The sequence below is a fragment of the Corvus hawaiiensis genome, chromosome 15 (genome assembly GCF_020740725.1).
Source record: "Corvus hawaiiensis isolate bCorHaw1 chromosome 15, bCorHaw1.pri.cur, whole genome shotgun sequence".
Taxonomy (NCBI): Eukaryota; Metazoa; Chordata; class Aves; order Passeriformes; family Corvidae; genus Corvus; species Corvus hawaiiensis.
The window spans coordinates 7983170-8004578 of NC_063227.1; the positions used below are offsets into that span (position 1 = coordinate 7983170).

At 45.3% G+C, this 21409-nt stretch overlaps 1 protein-coding gene across 4 annotated transcripts in view; it reads left to right on the forward strand.

Annotated features, from left to right (window-relative positions):
• Positions 1–21409, forward strand: part of RASGEF1C (RasGEF domain family member 1C) — a 73898-nt gene that overhangs the window by 12396 nt on the left and 40093 nt on the right. Inside the window, exon 1 of one of the 4 annotated variants that reach the window (XM_048319794.1) lies at positions 9318–9453. The exons of the other annotated variants lie outside the window; for them this stretch is intronic. The gene's annotated coding sequence lies outside the window, so the exon portion shown is untranslated. Of the gene's footprint in view, positions 1–9317; positions 9454–21409 lie in introns of those variants that run through there. 4 annotated transcript variants of the gene reach the window in all.

A 21409-nucleotide genomic window follows, 5' to 3' on the forward strand; every position in this document is an offset into this window, starting at 1 on the left:
ATTTTTATTAGTGCAGATGAAAATTACTATGATGTTTCAAGTAGGGCGTAAAATAATATCTTTAATCTCATTCCAGGAAGAATATTAACTTCACATTTTGTATTTCTTTTCTTTCCCAAACCACTGAAAAATGCTTAGTATGTGACTTGAGTGTCTGTTCTATCATGTTTATGTAGGAAGGTTTCTCTATTTTTTTTTCATGCTCATAATAGGAAAAGTGTATTTTGATTCCTGTTGTGTTTTATGTAGTGTAGAAGTTCCAGTTCCTTTGATCAGAAAAGTCTCAGTTTTTAAGCAGAAATGTGCATCTGTCCCCGTAGACAAAAGTAGGAATTAGGAAATGCTTTTCCAAACAGAACACTGCAGGTGAACTTCAATTTAAAATCCACCTGGAGTCAAACATTTGCTATCAGCAAGAATAGCTGGGTAGCCAGAGCTTGTGGAAGGGACAGTTTCTACTTCTGGTTTCCTACAGGTGAGAACTAATTTGATCCTGGAGATTTGGTAGTTACACAAGTAGTTTCTTGGAAGGCTGACTGTAAATGGAGGGTCTGAGCAATGTCTGGGTGCTTGAGTCTTCTCTTTTGGAGTTTCCCCAGCTATCTTGGCACAAGTTTCAGGGAGGATAAGCCCTTTGTAGACTTCAGCAGTATCCTGTCTGTGATGGGTTAATCTGCTGCCCGTGCCTCGAGGTGGTTGGCAGCATGAGACCAGCCCTGGAAATGGGAAGTAGTGCTCCTTCCTGCTGCCATTTCAGGGGTGGCACATTACAGGAGGTCAGGGGCATGATGTGTCCCAGCAGCTCTAGCACCCCTGCCTGCTGTGCTGCTGCTGTACAGCCCAGGCCATTCTGGTGGTGTTAACTGATGGCACTGGCCATGCCAAACATCACTGAATAAAGAGTGATGATTCTGCTGGCATGACTCAGCACTCCTGCTCTGATCTACCTCAACAGAGGAGGGTAAGTAAAGTTGTGAATATCTAAGGGTTTTCATCCCTGGATAAGTTAGCAAAAACACGGTTATGGGCAAGCCAGGACTTCGTACTTGCATGTGAGAAGGTCAGTGTGTATTTCTGTGACATTGTCCTGTCTCTGAGTGCTGTTGTAAGAGCATTAGGTAGCAATGGTGTTTCGGGGGGGTTAATTGCTAGTCTAGATAAGCATTGTGGGGAAAATTGTAAAAGGCCTTGAAGAGAATATTAAAGGATTCAAGTATTGCTTGAAGTATTAACAGAAGATGCACATGTAGGTGTGTGCATGCATGTGTGTAATTGACAAAGCAAAGCCTTTAAATTGGAAATCATTGGTACAGAAATACAGTTAAGGGTTTAGAATGGAGTTAGTTCAAACAGCCATGGGGAGAAGTCAGGGTATTAAAGCAGTAAAAGGATGTATTGCAAGGCATTCAGTTCTTTATCAATATATTGATTATACTGAAGGTGGAGTGTGTGCACAGATGGTAGGAAAGGAAAATGTATTTTGGGAAATGGAGAAAATCACTGAAAGTGCTGTAAGATATTCTTAATACTTCTTTCTAAAAGTCTGGAGAGGATCTTTGAGAGCTTTGCTCTGTGTTCCAGGAAGTTGAAGACTGTCCTCTGTCTGTGAAAAGCTTTGCACAGGTGAAGAAATCAGTGTGGTCTAAGACTCCACAGGTATAAGAGAAAGAAAGTCATGATATGAAAATATTTATAATGACAAGAAATTGTACACTACTAAAGTGACACTTCTGCAGTGAATAATTTTCCATAATAAAAGTCAAGAGCTGGGCATCCTGGTGAGTTGACTTTGACTGTTTGCAGTGAGAGGGCTCAGAGATGTTCCTGAGGAGGCAAGGTTGGTGTTTATTATTCCGTAGAACAACTCAAATAGTCTTTCTCTATTGGTAGCACATAGTCTGCTAAGGGTACTGATCAGTGGGAACAGGTGGAGAGTGTGGTCAAGATGTTGTCTATCCCAAATGCCTTACCTGCCGTGGAGCCCTCTGTATGCAGCGCTGTTGAGCGTCCCCTCACCTGGGCTGAGCGCCCTGTGGGTGTAAAGCTTTTTGTAGGCAAACTTTTGGGAGGAATTTGGAGGAAGTGGCTTTGAGAGTGTTACAGGTTGAGCTGTGCAGAGACCTTATAACCCACACTGCTCTTATGACTGGTCTGTCTGCTGTTGACCTTGCTAGTGTTGCCTCTGCCCTCTCGCAGCAGGTTTAGGGTGTCTGGGGGACTGTGATGGAAGGCTGCCATGTCTGTGTGCTCCAGAGTGAAGTGGGAGCAGGTATCCCTTTGTGGTCTCCACCACTGCTGTTTGTTCAAGCCATGCACTCGCCCACTTGTTGGTGGTGCCCAAGTCCACTGTGGATTTCTGCATAGCACTAGGGATGCCGAGCCTGTCCTGTCCGTACCCTGCAGAGGACACACTGCACAGATGCTGTTAACTCCATCCAAACCAGCTCACAGTGCAGGTCACTGTTCGCATGAAGGTACACAGTGGCCCCCAGGTACTGAGACAGTGTGAGAGATGTGATGTCTGTGCAGTGCCGGGTATGGAGCCAGTTCATTGCTTTTTACTGCAGAGCATAAACCTGCCCCGAGAGCCTTCTGGTCTCAGGAGGCAGCTCATCCCTCTGTCTCTTGAGCTTTTGTATAACCAATAGGCTGAGCTACTGTGGGGTTTTTTACTACTAAGTGCTAAATCTTTGAATGTACCAGCTCCTGTAGGAGGTATTGGTATTTTTAAGGATTGCTTGGTTTCCGCTTGCAAATACACTGCTTGTATTCCTGGATGAAGATATTCTTGGAATACTTCAGTGTGAACCCTCCAGTGGGCAATCTTTTATTCCAGAATAATGGGCCTTTGTCCAATTTAACATAATGTACTTTGGAAGTGGAAGCCTGTGGTTTGTTGTGCAGGAAATGCACTCATTTACCAAATCTCATTAATTAACTGGCAGCTATTTAAGGGAAGTCTCTTCTTTCATGCAGTGTTTAAAACCTCATCTATCATAAAAAGTAGCTCTTTAGTTTTTTTGAACTCATCTTTGATTTTACAAATGATTCCTTCTGCATATTAAAAGTAATTTTTCTGCTGCTGCTTGTTATGAAGAAGGGACCTCAGCTTTGAGAATTACAGTTTGAGCTGTTCAGAGTTGTGCGGCAGCTCTGTGCTTGCTGCCAGAAGCTGGGACTGTGCTCAGGACACTGCGTCTCTGCCGTTCGACATAATATTCTACGTGATGAAAAACTAAAGTAGCTATTTTTTTCTTCTGTGTGTAGCCCCCACCACCTCTGAAAGGCACGAGATTAATCTTGTGGCTGCCAATCTACAGAGCTTTGCCCACAGCAGAGACATCCAGCAGTGCCTGCACTGCACCGACTGTGTCAGACAAACCTCGTCGCCTCTCCTCAGCGGGCTCTGTAGAAATAACCGTGCAGACGTTTCTCCTCAGCCACCTCGTCTTTGCTCCTTCCCTTGCATCACTTTGTCATTTCCAGGTCACTTCCCTTGCCTTTGTCAGCATGTTTAGCATTGCTCCGTGTGGGCGCTGCCCTCAGGAACACCGTCATGCATACTAAATCCACGTCTGGGGCCACGGCGTGGAGTGTCCCATCCACTCGGGGGTGAGACACAGCCATAGGGAAGAATAGGCAAGCTGCTGACCTTCTGGAGGTCAGCTCTGTGCAGCCACACGGGCACCTTCTCCTGTCCTCCCAGAGTCAGAGTGCCAGGGTGGCCCTTGTGTGGGTGGGTGCACTGCTTCTGCCACCCCTGGCTGCTCTGACTTGTCTTCAGTGGTGCCTGAGCCAATCTATTTCAGTAATGCAATTATTCACATTGAGCTTAATCAATGAGCCACAGAGCAATCTACTGGTGGCTTCAATCAGTGGAATTACTCTGAAGGATCAAAATGAGCTTCTCTTTCTGAAAATGAAGCTGTCGTTCACACAGAAATGAGTTCAAGGGAATCCTGTTCTTTATGCAGGGCATGCTGTGACTCAGAGTACCTGTTCATGTAAGTCCTTGTCTTGCTGTAACGTAGGAGTAGGGGTCTGTGTATGTTTGGGAGGATGTGGATCCCAAAGCAGAAAGGCCAGGGTGATAACCTTACTGAAAGAATATGAGTAAAGGGCTGCAGAGAATCCTGCAGTTTGCTGTCTCCCTGCCAGCAGCACCGGTGCAGTGGATTAAAGATTGTTTCAGTGGGGCCCAGCTGAGTGTCTTGAGGACCATGTGGCACAGCTCAGACTGTGATCACCACCCAGGGTGGAAATTTGTGCAGCTGTCCAGCTGTGAGCTGCTGTGTCTGGTACTGCTGCCACGAGCCTGCTGTCCCCATGCGAGTGTTCCACACACCCTCAGCACCAACCACTGAACACACAGCATGTGGGCAGCTCCTCCTGCCTCTTTCACATGTGCTATTCCTTCCAAATTACAGGGATACATGGAGGATTTCAGGGAGTGGGCAGGGATTTGGTGTGAAAGCTGGCACTCCTCTGGGCTTGGCAGGACCTCGTCCAGGCTCACAGCTGTACTAGGGGAGGCCAAATGTGCACCCCTGTCTGAGCGTGCCTCAGCACAGCTGTGGGGAGGAATCCCGCAGATTGTCAGCCCCGTGCTGTGATTTTTATGTGCACATCTCTGCCTGCGCTGGTTGCGTGTTGCTCTGCAAACCTGCCTGTGTCTGCTGAGTAGACCCGAAATACCACAGCGTTGTCTCCTTCCCCACATGTGTTGGATGTCACTTGCTCACTGAGAGCATGGCTTGAGGGTTTTACCCTCCCCGTGAACTGATGCCAAAAGGGAGTCTCTTTCCTCTTTTGAAGCTGTGAATCTCCTCCCTCTCCCTTGCCTCAGGTTTGCACATGGTGGGATTGACAGGAGTGGGCTCCCTGGGCTCATTCTGTGGGCAGTGTTCGGTTTTGATAAGGGGCAGGGCAGTCCTTGGAGGGGTTTTTACCTCTCAGTGTGTTCATTTTCTGCCAGATCAGATTGAACAGACTCATCCCGCTTTCTGCCAGTTGCTGTCTCTGTTGCAAGGAAAGCAACAGGCAGCAGTGGGAGAGCAGGATTTCTTCTTCAGTCTCTGCATGGTCACACCACATTATGTTTAACATCCAACTGCTGTCTTGCCTCCTTCTTACCTTGGATGTGCCTGCAAGTGGAAACTGCTGAGCTATTCTATGATTATTTTTGAGTTCTGAGTTTCAAAATGCAGCTGCAAATAGCTGTCTAGCTCTATAAAGCTAAAATGTTGGGTGCATGTAGTGATTATTTATTGTCAGATTCTTAATGTGACTGAGGTAAGTGAGAAGCTTGATGGTGGGATCCAAATACTTCCACGCTTTCAGAGACCTCAGTTCCCAAGTTGGAGATTAGGTCCAAATGTTCATGGTGATCCTTCCCAAAATGCCTAATCCCAAAGGGCATAACACTCCCTGCCCATCTTTGGGCCTTCAGCTCAAGTTCTTGAGTTCATTTCCTGTCCCTGGTCATCCGATGCTGTCCTGCAGAGAGGTAAGGGGAAGACAAACCTGAAGGTATTTTGAATTGCCAGAGCCATTTGTATTTTGTATATTTGAAATCTAGCTGGGGAGGAGGGTTTGCTCTACACTACATTACTGTTATTTTAAGGTATTGGTTTGGGTGCTTTGGACAGTTTCATGCTTTATTTGTAATCTTCTCAATATATGTTTATGTGATACAGAAAACCTAGTCTAGGATTCCTGCTGCTCAGTAAAAATAAGGGCATAATTGGAAAACGTCCAGCTGGGTTCAATTTTTCAACTTAAATCAGATCCCTGATTAGGGAGCACAGAATGTGGATGAGAAAGCCAAAGTGCACAAGTAACCAATGTCTCCAAGACACCAGGCTGTCTCTGAGCATGTCTCTGGCATTGGCGTTTCTCTTGATTTATAGGAATAAGCGTGGTCACACTGTGATATTTGTTGGCAAAATGGTAACTTCTCGTGGCAGCCTCTGCAGGCTTCAGGCATCAGTTCAGGAAAACACAGAACCGTCTGAGCAACTCCATCTCTGCTGGATGGGACATGTATATGTTTACTAAATTTTGAGCACATGAGTAGCTTTGTTGGCTGGTGCATTTTGAAGCACACATTTAAGTGATTTACTGATCTGGGGCCTACATGCAGATGTGAATATTAGAAATGAAAATTAAAGCATCCAGTCCAGATTGCGAATCCAAAATACATCTTTTCAAGGCAGTCTTGAGGATTTAAACAAACATTTTCCATTAAGTTTAATGGAAGATACATGCCTTAACTCCTGTAGACTGCTTTGAAAAGCATCAGTTGAGTGTTCCAGTGTGAAGCCCTGAATGCTGGATGCCTTTGCATTCCAGATATGTTCTCAGCTCTAAGGGTCTTGTAACATCTCCTGGTCACTATTTTGCACCAGGATTCTCACTGCCCTTGTCACACTGTGTTGCCAGCCCCTGCAGTTTTGTCTTTAGCTTCATGGTACTTAGTTAGTTTTATCTTAAATAACAATTCCTCATTCTGAATCAGTACAGTTTCAGTTTCTAGTCTTATTTCTACTTAGCATGTGTTGCAGGGGGAGATGAACATTTACAGCCTTTTAAGTTCCTGAAGGAAGCACTTGAAACACTTGACAGCATTAAGCATAAGTGCTCAGAATCCCGAAGGGAATAGGGATTTGGTAGACTTGTGCATGTGTTTTTAAATCTGGGGGCTTTAACATTGGTCTCCCGACCTGTTGCATTGCTGGGGGAGCATTTGGTGCCAACCTGGCACACACAGTCTCACAGCCTCCCACATGGGCATCAACCAGACACGTGCACTGGGAGACTGGGTCTGTCCTGCTGTTTTTAACATGAACCCCAACTGGATGATTCTCTTACCTGTCTTTCTGGAAAGCACTTACAGTTGTCCCAGCTTCTCATGATGGTCTGCCTTCTTTTTAGTGGTGCTCCAGGGATCCCAGATTGGTGCAGCAAGTGTCATTTCTGTGTGCTATTTGTAGAACTGCTTTGGTTTTTTGGAGGTAAAACTGTTTTCCTTCAACTCTGCCTTTTGTTCATAGGCACGGTGCTTGAGGCAGAGCATTTCATTAAAGATTTATGTAAAGCAGGGGCTGGTCTCTGAAGCAGGAGGATAAAGCTGTGCTTCAGAATGCTAATGGAGAGCTGGAGACGTGCATAATGCAGCACCAGTTGGCACGACCTGATGTCTCATGCAGGAGAGGGAAACTTGCACCATGTTGATCAGTAACTTTGAGGATCATTCAGGATTCAGTGTAGGTGAGGGAACAGAAACACCCTGCAAGCAGGCCCTGCCAGGAGCCCTGAGAGTGCACAGGCTGGGAGGAGTGAAGGGGGTTTGGCTCTGGAGCTGGGGTGGCAGCAGCCACTGCACTGAGCTGTAGTTGTTGGGAGGAAACCACAACCATGTCATTTAGTTCTCTCTCTGCCTGATCCTCCCTTTTCCAGCTGGCATGAGCAGGATGTGGAGGTGAAGCTCAGCTTATGTTTCCTTCACTGAAATCTCTCTGATAACTTCTGCAGTGGCTGAAATATATGGAGAGTGGCCTTTCTTGTGTCCCTGGTTCCCCAGTGCTGTCTTGGTAGGGAATCCAGGGAGTCTGTCAAACATTGAGACACTCGTGAAAATTTACAATGCACCCAAAAGTGCTGGTGTGGGTGGCTTCATTGAGTACCTGGCAGCTGCTGCAGTGCTGCTGGAAACCTGCCTTGTGGGAGAGCACACGTGTTCCTGCAGAGCCAGGAGCAGGCACTGTCCCAGCCCCATCCCCAGCAACTTGTGCAGAGCCAAGCAGCCTCTGTCTGACAGCACTAACCAGATATCCTACAGCATATGGAGCTTCCCCTGGGCTCCACAGCTGTGCACAGGAACCCATCGTACTCTTTCAGAACAGTGTTGTTTACTGTTCATGGCAGGTGCAGCTCCTGTTCCCCACTTTGCAGGCAAAGCTCCTTCCTGTCAGGAGGCACCCAAAGCTCCCAGGGACTTGCCAGCCTTCAGCCATGCATTAATGTATTGCTGAGCTGTTTCTTTGGATGTAAAGGCACGACAGGAAATGGGGCTTGTATTCATGGAAATGTAATTATGTATGTTGTGTAAACTAACTAGTAAAAGTAATTCTGGAACTCATAACAGGACAAGATTTGAATACTTATTAACCAAAACAATGGCAGTTGCTGTGTAGGTTGGAATAAACATCTCTATCCAATAGGAGAGGCTGTGTTGTCCCGTCCTCCTTTATAGCCCTGGCAGCTGGAAATGACCATCCCGCAGGCCTTGTGTAGGAGGCTTTGGCAATTGTAGTCTTGGATTTTCTCTGCTGTATGGAGACCCTGCAAGTTACAGGATAAAAGACTGGAACAAGCTTGCCTGCACAGGCGGTGCCCTTCCAGCTAATCTCCTGAAGATAGGATCTATATATCCCTTTGAAGTCATTCATGGAGAGCCATGATAATGTGGAAATCTCTTGGACTGTCTCCTTCTGCCAGCAGCTCCAGCCAGGATTGCAGGCCAGACTGCTGCCTTGAATGTGTAAGAAGCAAATGCTGCTGGAGGACTCTAGGCATGCAGAGGGTGGTGGTGGCAAACAGCCTTGTTAAGGGAGGAGTGGGGTAGGGTTTGATTTGAGGCTGACATGTCAGGCAGAGCAGCGTTAACAGCTCAAGAGTGAAACAACTCTAAGTTGGAGAGCCCAAGGGTGTTGTTGCAGATGGTCCTTGTGGTGTGAGCTCCCAGTTTACATCAGCTGTGTGAAACAATTGCACTGCCTGTCACTGGTGTGTCAGACCCCAGGACTGAGTTGGTTTCACTGATTTCACCATGTAGCTGAATTAATATAGTAGACTGCGACCACTCTCATTTGCAGTTTGTTTTTGAGGTAAGGCTGTCACAAATTGTAAAGTCCAAGCCCCAGTCCTCTTCACATCAATCATCTGCATGGAGGACACCAGCCAAGTGTGTATTTTAACAAGAACACACCTGGAGAAGCGTCTAGTGGTTTTTGTTCTGCATTTGCCAGAGGCAGGTAATGCCAGCTGATAGCTTTTATAAGGGAAAGTTCTGAGAAACTTGAGTTATTCTGGTGCAGATCAACTTGGTTGCAGTGTGAATAGAGCTATAGATAAAGATTGGCCAATGTTGCTAATCCTAAGCAAGGGATAGTTTTCTATATAGTTCATTTCAAATCACTCTTTCTATATAGTTCTCCTAAACTGTGGAATATGAATTGAAAAAAAACCAAATCTATTTCTTCATTTTTGTGGTTTCCATTTTTTGGCAGTGCCTGTGATGTAGGACAGCTGAATGTCACCTGGCCTACTTGTTGTGTCTTCAGCAATGAATGCAGGCAGCCATCAGCTCCCAGTGACTTTCAGCATCTCTGCAAACAAGCACTGGAAATAGCTTTGCTGATGTACAGACAATGTCGGATCTACAACTAACAGGTTGGCAGTGACAAGTTGTTGTTTCCCAGCAGCTTTGGAGGACAGGGTATACTTGAAATAAATCTATCAGGTAGGATTTCAAATTGGCCAGGGCTGTAAGTAACGGTTTATTGAGCTTATTTATGATGTGGCACCTAGGAAATGAAATGGAGAAATGTCAAGTGCTTTCAACACCAGCCAGCACAGTTTAATGCCCCCTCCCCCTTGCTTGGAAGCTCTGTCTTGGCTTCATGCCGGAAGCATATTATTGTAATAAAACACATTCACATTCTAGGTGGTAAATGGAATTTACCCGATAATTAAAACTAGAAGTAAAATAAATTCATTCATCATCATCATCTCCATTCCCAGCATAGCTGACATTCTTATCACTATATATGGTATAAAAATGTGCACCTTGGGCTTTTTAGCTGTTCATGGTGTAATGACCAAATCCATCTGTGACAGTCTTGGGAATTGAAGCTGAAGCAAAACCACACAAAAGCTAGATCTGAGCAGTTCCCATAAATGATGTTTCCATAGTCTCTTCTCCTGAATTTGGACTTTGGCCCGGGCTGAAGCCCGTCTTCCTTCCAGACTGCTGGTTGTTACCATTGTGTAAAGAACAGCCTCAAGTTCCTCAGCTGAGTAACCATCTGTCTGCCCTCCCACACAGACACCTGAAGATGAGATAATGTTGAAAAGAAAACAAATAATTTAAATAATTTTAAAGCCTCAAATGCATCTTTCTGCAGTCTTTAAAGTTTCCAATGTATTTTTTTTAATGTGTTAATAGGATAGGTATATTCTTAGAGGTTAAGTTTGCTTGTTACATTAGAATTATGCATTCAGTTTGATAGAGTTGTTTCATAATTGTGCAAAGGGTCTGTGCAAACGCACAAATGAGTTGGATTCAGTCCTGAGGGCCAGCAGCCCTTCTGCAAACCTGGGGACTGGGAAGAGTGATGTGAGCCCGGCAGTCTGCTTTGCAAGTTATATCTCTTTGTGCAGTCTTACTGAGTAAAGCCTTAGTAAGCAGTCGTATAATCCAGTACCAAGCAGCACAACTGAGTACAGCAATTTCTTTTCAGAGGAGTGCTTGCTAATATTAGGATAAACTTACACAAAATAGAAAAATTAAAGACAACTTTGAAATGAATCCTGAAATGCAGCTAGAGGGGTCTTGGATTAAAAACCTCTTGTGGGCTGCTTTATGAACAAACAACTTCATCCGTGATAGATTGTGAGCCCTGAGCGTACATAACAAGGCAATTAAGAGAAGGCACAGTCAATGGAATAATATTGCAGTATCTTTTTGTTTCATGTAAGTCCTGTATCTCCTTTCCACTGCCAGTGTGCTGTAAATTGCACCTTGTCATTAATAGGATTATTGATAACTCTGCCAAACAGACATTCTGCAGAATTTAGTGTTTGCTAAAGTGCCTCCTTCACCATTTAACAGTGTTACTAATATGCTTTAAACATAAATCTTGTACAGTTAATACTTGAGGTTACAGCCAGCAGCAAGTAGAGCTCTGTGGATTACTAAAGCTGAAAGACAGGGACGCATGCCTGCTGAGGGATGCAGTGTGTCCAGCTGGTGGAATTTTTTTCAAGTCTGTAAATGCTTAAAAGTGAATTTGCCCTTCTCCCATGGGGCAAATTCAGGGGCGAATTCCACCCTGGATAAATTGGCTTGTGCCACAATCGCCAGACAAGTGGCATTTTCCTTGCTTTCACTCTCTCCTGCAGCTTCCTTGGAGGCAGCAGCTGTGGTGCAGGTGGCCCCAGGCTGTGCTGCTGGTGTTGGCTCCGTGGGTGGCTTGTGCTGGCCTTGGCCATAGGGACACAGGTTCAAAGTCTGATAGCCTCTGGGTTGGCTGAAGGACGTGGGTTCATGTTCAGCAACACAAAGCTCTTCATCTCCTGCCAGTAGTGGGGCTGCGTGTCACACATGTCACACGCTGTCCCTCTGCCTGGACCCAAGGCGGATGACTGCAGGGCATGGGCTCATTTGGGGATAAAAGACAGAACTGTGGCTGGAACTTTGTCCAAACCACTTGTCTTTGCAGAGTAGCATCACATCTCTACAGCTTGGGTCTGGGCTTCAGCCAGTTGCTTCCCGCCTTTCATCATCCTGTCCTGTGAGGGTGTCATCGTGGCACCTGTAGTGTGGCTGTGCAGGAAAAAGGGCCAGCGGTGCTGGGTCTCCTCTGCCCTTTGACAGCTCCCCAAATCCTCCCTGCATGTTGTGGTCCCACAGGTGCTGAGTGGGATTCTAGGACGGGGCTTGATAGTAAAGGTGCCATTGCCCATCACTCCTGTTTATTCGGAAAAGTTATCTTGCAGGATTATCCTGGAGTACTTTGCTCCTGCTGGGAAGTGCTTTATTACTGACAGGTCTGAAAGCTGCAGAGGATTTGTAGGAATGAAAATAAATTATTCTCCCATCTCTGGTGAGAGTCAGAGATCATCTGTCACTGCTTTTGGTGTCCCACCTCCAGCTTCAATCCAGGTTGTTGTCTGGACTGTGGTCTCATTCAGGTGATCATTGCTGCACCCAGCGTGCCCTGTCTCTGTGTGGTACTCCAGTGCACAGTCCAGCTCAGACTGAAATAACACAACTGGATTTAATCGTTATTTGCTGGAGCTGTGTGGTATCAATCTGGCATCGTAACAAGACACAAACAGATGTGCTGTGGGACCATCCTGATGTCTTCAGGACAGTGACCAAATTCAGGCCAAGCAAGGATGGTGCAGAGCAATTCCTTGAGATTTTCATTACCAATGTGGTGATGTTCAGATACTGTTGAATTCTGTGGCCTGCATGGGGTTAGAGCAGTGACCACCACGTGCTCCCGTGGCCCCTTCTCTAGCTCATGTAAAGCAGCCATTGAGGCCTCCTGCTCAGTCATTTAGAAGATGGTTGTTCTCTCAAAGCAGCAGTTTGTCAGACTGTAATTTTAAAATTACACTGTGTTTTTCTAGGACTTGGCAGAATTTCTCCAGGACTTTTAAAATAGTACACCAGAAAAGCTCATTCCTGGTGCAATAAAAAATGAAAAGGAGGAAGAGTGATTTGAAATGAAGCATTTGTTTGGGAGCTGGATTTTTGTTTTGGTTCTTTCTAAGAGAATGCTGCCTGAAACTCTTGCTTTTGAAGATGTATTCCCACGCTGAGATGCAGGGTTCCTACAGAAGAGCCTGGCTGGTGTTTTAGAGGTCGATATTTGTTGACTATTTCAGTGATGTTGCCGGTGCACGGCAGTGGTGTCTTGCAGATGAGGGCTGCAGGCATGCCCTGAGATAAATTGATTCAAAAGGTAGGCACTGCCTCTTGGCTGCTTTAATTTTCCTCCCGCTGGGTTCACTGTGCTGGTGTGATTGCAGCACACACCAGGCTGGAGTTGCCATCTTTCACTGGGTGACAAGGACAAACATTTTTGCTTTCAGAGAGACTGAAGGTTTCTCTATTGTGTGTCACTGTGTCTGGGGAGCACATAACTGCATGTCACCTGTGACAAACGCAGCATTAGAAATAAGTCTGCTGTGGGTTAAGAGCCTCTATCTGGAGGTTATGTGGCTGTTATGCTACTAAATGTCACTTTAACTTACAGAGTCTCACTCCAGCCTTATTTCTCAGTGCTTTGGTTGGTGAGCGCATGGTTTTGTTGCTGCTCCTCATGGAGTGCATAACTCAGTGTGAGTAAAGACGCCCATCTGAAACCATAATGTACAACTACATTAAGCCCCATTAGTTAAGAGTCAGACTGGTTACAAATGAGGCTAAAATGCCCAGTTCATTGCTGCATCTGCCTCTTCTCTGTGTGTGTGTGTGTGTGTTTAATTCTTTGAACAAAGGGTGGGGAATTAAGAGACACCTCTGTGATACATTTGGTGCCATTTTGAGCCAGCCCAGATCTGGGAGAGCAATCGTATTTTAATCATCTTTGTGAGTCATCACAAAAAGTGCCAGCTCAGGTTTGATTGCTGAGATCGCATTGTTGCTGAAGTGCGAGACATGGAGTAGAACACAACGTGGTATTTAGCTGCAAGACTGTGCTCAAGATGCTGACAATTTGAAAAAGCTCGGTTTTGACTTTGTGTGCCAAACAAATTTACTGTCGGAAGAACACACTGGCCACGCGATGATGTCATTTTCGTAGAGTCACTTTACAGATGGTGCCCATGGCTCAGCAGAAGTCTGAGTACAAAGACCTCTTCAGGATTCTTCTAAGTCTCCTGGTTGGAAGAAAGCCAGTACTGATGTGATACTGAGATGCAGGTAGTGAAACTGCTCATCCCGTAAAATTCCTGCCTGAAGTCACTTGCAAATCAAAAGTGTCATTGGACTACCTAGAGAAGGTGAAAATTATCAAAGATTTGCAGATGTGTGAGAGAGGAAAAAATATCTGAGGATTCTACAGAGGCTGGAGACATGGTGCTGGACCAAACCCTTTCTTTGTGGAAGGGTCATTTGAAACTTGGAAGCACCTGGAGACTTTTGTAGAAATGAGCATTGAATAATGATGGACTGAGCTCCAGAATAACCTCTTGACTCTGGCTTCTCATGGTGTGTGGTGTGGCAGTGAAGCAGAATGAAGAGCTGGTGTGACATGAAAGGCTTTAAAAGTGGAGGATTTGGGAATTTTGAAACTGAGTTCTCACAGAGGAGTCACTCAGCTGGCAAAATGGACTACAGTCCTGAAAAATGGTGGTGGATTGTACCAGACGTGAGATGGAACTTTTCCCCCCCCCAGGTTATTGTGGTAGCCATCTAAATGCTCACTATGGTAATACAATTTTTAAACAAGAAAGCAATTATATATTTATGAATGGCAGGCACACACTGAAAAATGCCCTGGACAATCAAGAAGAATGTTGGTCATTAGTGTGGTAAAAGATGTATAATAGGCTAAATCACTTAATTTCCCCCACATTTCCGGATTTGGCCAGTGGGAAAGATTTCACTAAAATGATCACAAAACAGACTGAGATAATCTTGGCCAATATCCTCCTTTTTGACAAAACAGATTCTAATAATAAAATCCTGTGTTTGATCACTTATCCCAGTGAAAGGCTTTTCGTGGTCCTTCCTTTTCATGGTGTTTAATAGGCTGTAACACCACTGCCAACCAGCCCGGAGCAGGAAGGGAAGGAGAGCTTTGTGCTGGCCTTGGCAGGAGGGTCAGGGCACAGATCTGGCCAGAGTGCGATGGCATTTGCAGGGACCAGCTGGGGGCTTTGTTAAATGTGTGGGATGGAAGTGAATAGGAGCACTGGTGTGAAGGGGGGGATCTTCACAGATATCTCTATTTAGAAGATAGTTCTTGAACAAAATGCTTATTACATCATGGAGGACATTCAGATGTGGGTGAATTCCTTGTATTTCCCAAAAGGGTTCCCGGGCTGGGACTGACAGGGACTCTTGGCCCCACTGAGATACACTGAGCTCTCCAGGTGAGATGATGTGACTTGCAGGTGTGCACTGCTGAGCAGATAAATAGCTGTACATCTCTGCTTTTGGACACTGCAGCTTCTCAGGAGTTTAATCTGCTAAACCTCTTTGAAGAACTTAAATATCCAGAGCTCTGTCTAAAACTGAATTATGTCTTGTCCTGTTCATGTAGCACAGCGTGGTGTTTTCAAGCACTCTCTGAGTCGCTGGGTTGGTTTTTTTTTTCACTGACTATTAAAGGCACCCTGTCCTACCATGTTGTTTTAAAGCTTGAGTATTCCAATTTTGTGGATATTTTAAGCAGGGATCCTTGAAATCTCTAAGAAACCAGCCTGTTTCTCTGAGTCCCAGGCATGTCTTCTGAAAACACTGTAAATGTCATAAGAAGCAATTTTACTGTACGGCTGCCCAGAGCAGACATATTGATGTTATTTAGCCTTCACTTGCCAAGCTGAGTGTTAGGATTGGGTTTTCACATGTGAGGCAGCTATCAGCTTTGCAGATAGCCATATTTTCATAAGCTGCATTTGGCTGTCACACCTTCTTCTGTAGTTTCTTGATATGCAAACAAGTCTCAGTTATATATGCTCCTGGCATATAAACTGATATCCCTGAAGAGTTCCTGATTATCCTTCCATTAACTTTTACTCTCCTCTGTCTCCCTCGGGGAGGTAACAACTAGTTGTTCCTCCATCGTGGGTTTCCAGCTGGTTACCTCCCCGCTTCCCTCCTAAATAGATTCTCTCAGTAGGGATGTACAGTCTGTGAAATTTCAGTGCCATCTAAAAGTACAGCAGGGACTGCTGAAATGGGAATTTGAAAATTTGAAATGCAAGGAGAGCATCCTGGATCTGAAGGTGCCCTCCCAAAGAACAGAATAACCATACACCACATCTAAATGCAGAGTTGTAGTGAAGCCAGGAGCAGGGGCTTTGCTGTTTGTCTGTGGTATTTCAGCTCCTGAGCTGTACTGCTGGAAGCTTTAGTGGAGGCTTGTGTGAGGCTCTGCCATTTTTACATTTTCTGGTCTAATTAGTATTGTTTCCAAACCAACATTCAGCCCCACCTCTTGGTTTCACTCAACACCACACACTTCACAACATTCCTCACTGCCATGGTTTTCCCTTTGTGGAGTTCAGATTGTTTCTTAATAGGATTCCCATACCCCATGTCCATCAAAGCTGCAGCTGGGGACATCCTAGTGCAGCATTCAGCAATGAAATCTTCACCTGTCCTTGTCCATCCTCCTGCAAACTCCTGCAACAGGAAATGTTTGTGTGAGTACAGCCTGAGTCCTCTTCCCAAAGACCCAGGTCCATGGAGGGTGCATTGCACCGGGAACCCACCCATACAGGTTTTGGCACATGCTGCTGGTTTGACCCCCAATCTCTATGATAATTTAAATTCTAAGTATTCCTAAAGTAGTCCTTGAGGCCACTCTGTGCTATCACATATTCCTACTTGGTTTATATCCAGTTGATGAAGGGCTGTGTGTATCTTCTAGTTACTGCTTTAAATTGAGCATAAAGCAGAATTCTTGTCAATATTCTTTGTTTACAGCAGGATGCTGGCTCAGCTTCTTTAGAATTATTCAAACTGAAATAATTTAGTTGAATAAATGTTTCAAGACAAGTTGCACATTTCTGGTTTTGCTATTAGCACTCTTAGAAAATTTGCAAATACCGGAGACTGGGTTTTTAAATGTGATCTCTAACCTTGTTGCTGTAAATGTTGACGTGAGCCATCAGTTGCATTTGGGGAGCAAAGATGACTCCCCTTACCCACATGAGCAGAAGCATACTTGTGGAATACTCACACTGATTTCAAGAGCTTTTTGAGGCCACAGAGCAGAATTAAGATGGCAAGAATCTGGCCTCAGCTATGAAGCGATGCCAGACCTAATTTGAGCATGTGATTCATCCGATTTCCCATGCAGAGTGGAAAGTCGAGGGTTTTCTTCAATTGCATGTGTAAATCTACAGGCTTGAGAGATTACAGGTGACATTAGGCTCTTCCTTTTGCAAATACTCTGTGTTTGCATATCTATGGATGCATAGTTTTACCAGAAACTCCCCTGTGGAGTTTAAAGTCCTGTGTCTGTGTCTGTCTGTGCAGGTCTGGAGCCTGAGAAGATTAAGTAAGGGTGAGACATTTAGCCACAGGGTAACAACTCTGGTGTACATTCAAATTTTGTATCAGCCAGTTTGTTATATTATTAAAATAGTACCATTTCATAACAGTGAGAGTTGCTGCTTTTAAAACCTCACTGTTCCTCAAACATTATGCAAAATGAAGGAATGAATATAGTTTTTATATATTGGGTGCTATCTGTAGACACAAATCAGGATTTTCACTGTCCCTGTACAGCATATTCTTTTCCAAGCACTCCAGGGGGTGTCTGTGTCCCCATCTGGGCTGCCTAAACCTTAGGCAAGCTGCTGCCCTGCAACCTTGGAGGCTGGGGGGAAGAAAAACCCATGTGTGTTGTTTGGGGCTTCTCAGGGCACCGGAATAATGAGTAATTAAAGCTCTTTGCCTTCTGACGGGTCACATATCTTTTTGATCTATAGGATTTGCACCCTTGACACCATCTTTTGAGGAGCACTTCCAAAAAGTATGGAATGAATGTAGATTATGTGGGAAATATCTCAGTAGTGTGCTCACACAGCTCGAGTCAGCACAGTCTCCCACTGTTAACTGGACATGTCCTTTATGGAAATTGGCTTTGTAGCCCACATTTCAACTGCTGAAGAGTTATGAGGTCAGCAAGTGCAGTTCAGAATTTAGCTCATTTTGTGTATATCTTGGACCATGTTCACCCCTGGGTTTTATACCACAAAATTCAGTGGAATGATGCCAAGAAAAGAATTCATCTCCTAGTATTTAGAATCGGCTCCTCTGACATGAGTGTAATTTCACTGAGCTCCCTACCATAGCTCTAGGAGGGGTTCTGGTGCTGGTTCCTGAGGGTTATGATTTCTGCATGGGCACTGAGAATCACTAACAAGAGCAGGTTTTGGATGGATATTAAATCTTGTGCTTCAGGGTACAAACTATTCCCCTTATTCCCCTAACTGGGGAGCAGAAGGAGGCTGCTGTTGTGGGCAGTGTTGTGTTTCTGCCCCCTGCAGTGCTCTTGCCCTGTCTAAGATGCACCCAGTGGTGGCCAGCATGAGAGGCAGGTCGGTGAGCTGGATGGACCACAGGCAGTTCCCATGTTTCTGTGAGAGCCAATTGTCGATCCCAAAGCTGAGGCATCACATTGCTGGTGCTTTGATTGGAAGCTAAGAACTAATGTCTGCAGTCCTTTTTAATGACAGACTTCTAGCAGTGATCACAGAATTGTCTTGCAGAGTTAATTTTGGCTAATGAGCAATTAGTTAGCTCAGCAGTGACTCTCCCTTGCTCGTGTCCCCTGGGGAAGGGGTGGTCAGGGCCGAGCATGGTGCTTCCCTGGGGTGTTGGGAGCCCCAGCATGTGGGCCCAGCACCCTCACTTGCCCTGCTGCTTGGGCTGCAGCTCAGATTTCTTCCTTCTGAAGCAGAGGGATTTATTTTCCAGCTACAGACTTGCAGTGTTATCCTAAATGTCAGCAGTCTCTTCTTTTTTTTTTTTCCTTTTTTTTTTTTTTTAAATACTTAATGCAGCCAGAGAAAATCTGTCAGCCAAAGACTCCTTGCCTGCCCAAATGAAGGTTGAACTTGTATGGGCTTGAGCATATTCCAGCGTGAATGTGCTTAAATTTGGGGACAGCTACGGATGCTGCTGCTGCTTCCTGGGCTCGTGCGGGAGGCGTGGGGCTGCCTCGGGTCACGCTGCAGCAGCGGGTGGTGGGACTGGGAGCAGACACAGATGGTGCTCCAGAAGGGGAAATCCAGAAGCTCACGAGCTCATTTCTTTTAAGGAGACGTGTCCATATGTCACCCATAGAGGATGAGAGCCTGCTCATCAGTCTGGAGCACTCTGAGGCTGCTGGGATGAAATAACCTGAATCTATGTCTAAGCTGGAGCCTGATGCTGGCTGTACAGATGGAGCCCCTGTGCTCTGTCCACCTTCTCTGCCAGGGAGGGAAGTCCTGAGTGTCTGAGTGTCACCAGTGCCTCTCCTGCCCAGGGCTGAGAGGGGGGACTTTGCTAGAGAGCCTGCATGGCTGGATCCATCACTGACAGGCTCAGCTCTGACCTCTCAGTTTTCCTGCCCACAGTCCTGCGCACAGCTCCTGGAGCTGAGTTGAGGCTCGGGGATGTGAGCACCATAAATCAGGTGCTTGGCAGTCTGTCCCCTCAGCCAGGCACTGCACACCAGAGCACAGAGATGCTCCACACAAAGGATACCTTGCAGCTGGACATAAATCTCGGGGGTGCCTCCAGACCCTGGCAATTGGCACAAATGTCTCTTAAATGTTTGTTCCTTATCTGGTAACTGAGCATTGCTTGAATACAGTGTTAATGAACAGTGGTGATAAATTGACACTGGTGACAGTCAGAGCTTATGCTGCTCTTCAGAATGTGTTGATGTTTTCTGAGATAAAAATGAGACCCTCTTCCATTTAATATTTTAGCAAATCTGGGGAAGAAAAGAGGTCAACAGAAATGTTGTCCCACTCAAACTGGAGCAGTGATAAGGAAGTTACTTGAATTTCTGTATTTACATATTGAGGAGGAGGGGTGCACTTACATAAATATGTGTGTCTCTATATAACTGCATTTACGTATGTAACACCCAAAATACATCATTATGCATTCATATTCACATGTGGAGTCTGTCTGAGGATGTATGTGTATGTACAAAAATATGATTTATAGGTTTTTAAACCTCCCTGATAGACTCCAGGAGACCAATTTCTAAATGCCAAGATTTTTGACTAAGAGACAGGTAGCAGTAGGTGCTAATAAATGAAAGAACTGCAAGTAAAATGTTGTGACATCCACCTCTGAACAACCTGCAGAGCGCTGGCAGAATCATCAAACCGAGCTGAGAGTAATCAGCAGGGACTGATAAAGCTGCTCTTGTAATTATTTGTTTGATATACAGCTTTCCTTCTTCCTTCTGCATAAATAGCAGGATTGCTTTGCCTAGTGTGGGAGGTTTTTTGATTCCTGTCAGGGCTTGTTCTCACCAAGATGTCGTGAGAGGAGGACTGAGATCTGCATTTTTGTTTTATTTACGGGCTTTCCATTGTAATTCTGACAGCACGAGGTGGAGACAGCGTTCATTTAGCTGGGGAGAGGCGTCCTCGCTCCTGCAAAGCTGTCGGTGTTGCGGGGGCCAGACTCTGCCATGCTGCTTTTAAGGCTCTCTGATTCCTCCAGGTTTGGCCTGGAGGAAGCTGTTCCTGGGAGGAGGCGGCTGCTGAGGCCTGAGGGCGGTCGCGATGTTGCGGTCGTGTATTTGGATATTAAATACAATTCCCACAGCAGCTTTCTTGTTTTCAAGTGTGAGTTTGATGATGCCACAGCCCAGGCTGCCCAACGAAACCACACAGCTCTGCAGTTTGACAAGTGTTTGTTATCCTTAAATAACTTCCTCTCCTCACCACTTCCACTACTGAAGCAAGAAAATCCAAGCATTGACTGATTTCCAGGCAGTCACAGTGGTGGCCCGTCAGCGACAACTGAACTGAGCCAAAAGGCTCCTGTTGATGTCAGTGGTTTCTGGGAATGCTGCCTGCATGGTTTTGTTCCGGGATTTCCCTCTCTGTCCATGCCTGGTTGAGCTCTGACTTCACTCAGGGCAAAGTTTGCAATTTTGTGTTTAACAAAAGGTGCAGTAATTCATTCCCACCCTAAGCACTCTCATGTTCCTTTTCCCATTTGTGTTCTATTTAGCCTCTTTTTTTCCTTAAAAAAGGGAGGGAAAGGATAAAGGATATTTCCTTAGCAGAAAAAGAAAGGATAACTTTTACTCTGAAAAAAAAACCAAACCTGTACACCAGAATAGTTTTTATATTGTCCAAGGGTTTTGCCAGGATAACAGGAACTCAGGAGGAAGAGGAGGCGTACAGGCAGAGAGAAGCACATTAGAGCAGAAAATAGATTTCCTAGCCTAAAGAGAGAAATCCAGACTGCTGCCTTTGGCATGCATTTGAATATTGTCAAGGGCATCTGGAATATAGCTGTTCTCCTAATAATTCTAAATTTCTGCTAATGATGAGGCACAGATTTGCCACCGGCCATGTCTGCCACGTGCACACACAGCACTGGGAAAGGGTCTGAGACATCAGAGGCTGCTCTGCTCTCCTGGCAGGGTCAGCACCAACTCCCTGTTACTCAGGAGAAATACTTCAGACTTGAACCAGATTAATGAAAATAGAAATTGCTCTGAGACTAAGAAAAAAGCTTTACACCCATTGCAGTGTTGTGGGGGGTTGTTCTTGAGCGATTACAGCTCATCCTTTCAATGCCTTCTGATTCCAGGCAATGATGGCATTTTCAGATAAATAACGTGTTCATGGCTCTGCTTGTTATTGAAGGGCTTTTATTATTGCTGATGTTACATGAAAAAGAAAGTTATTAAAA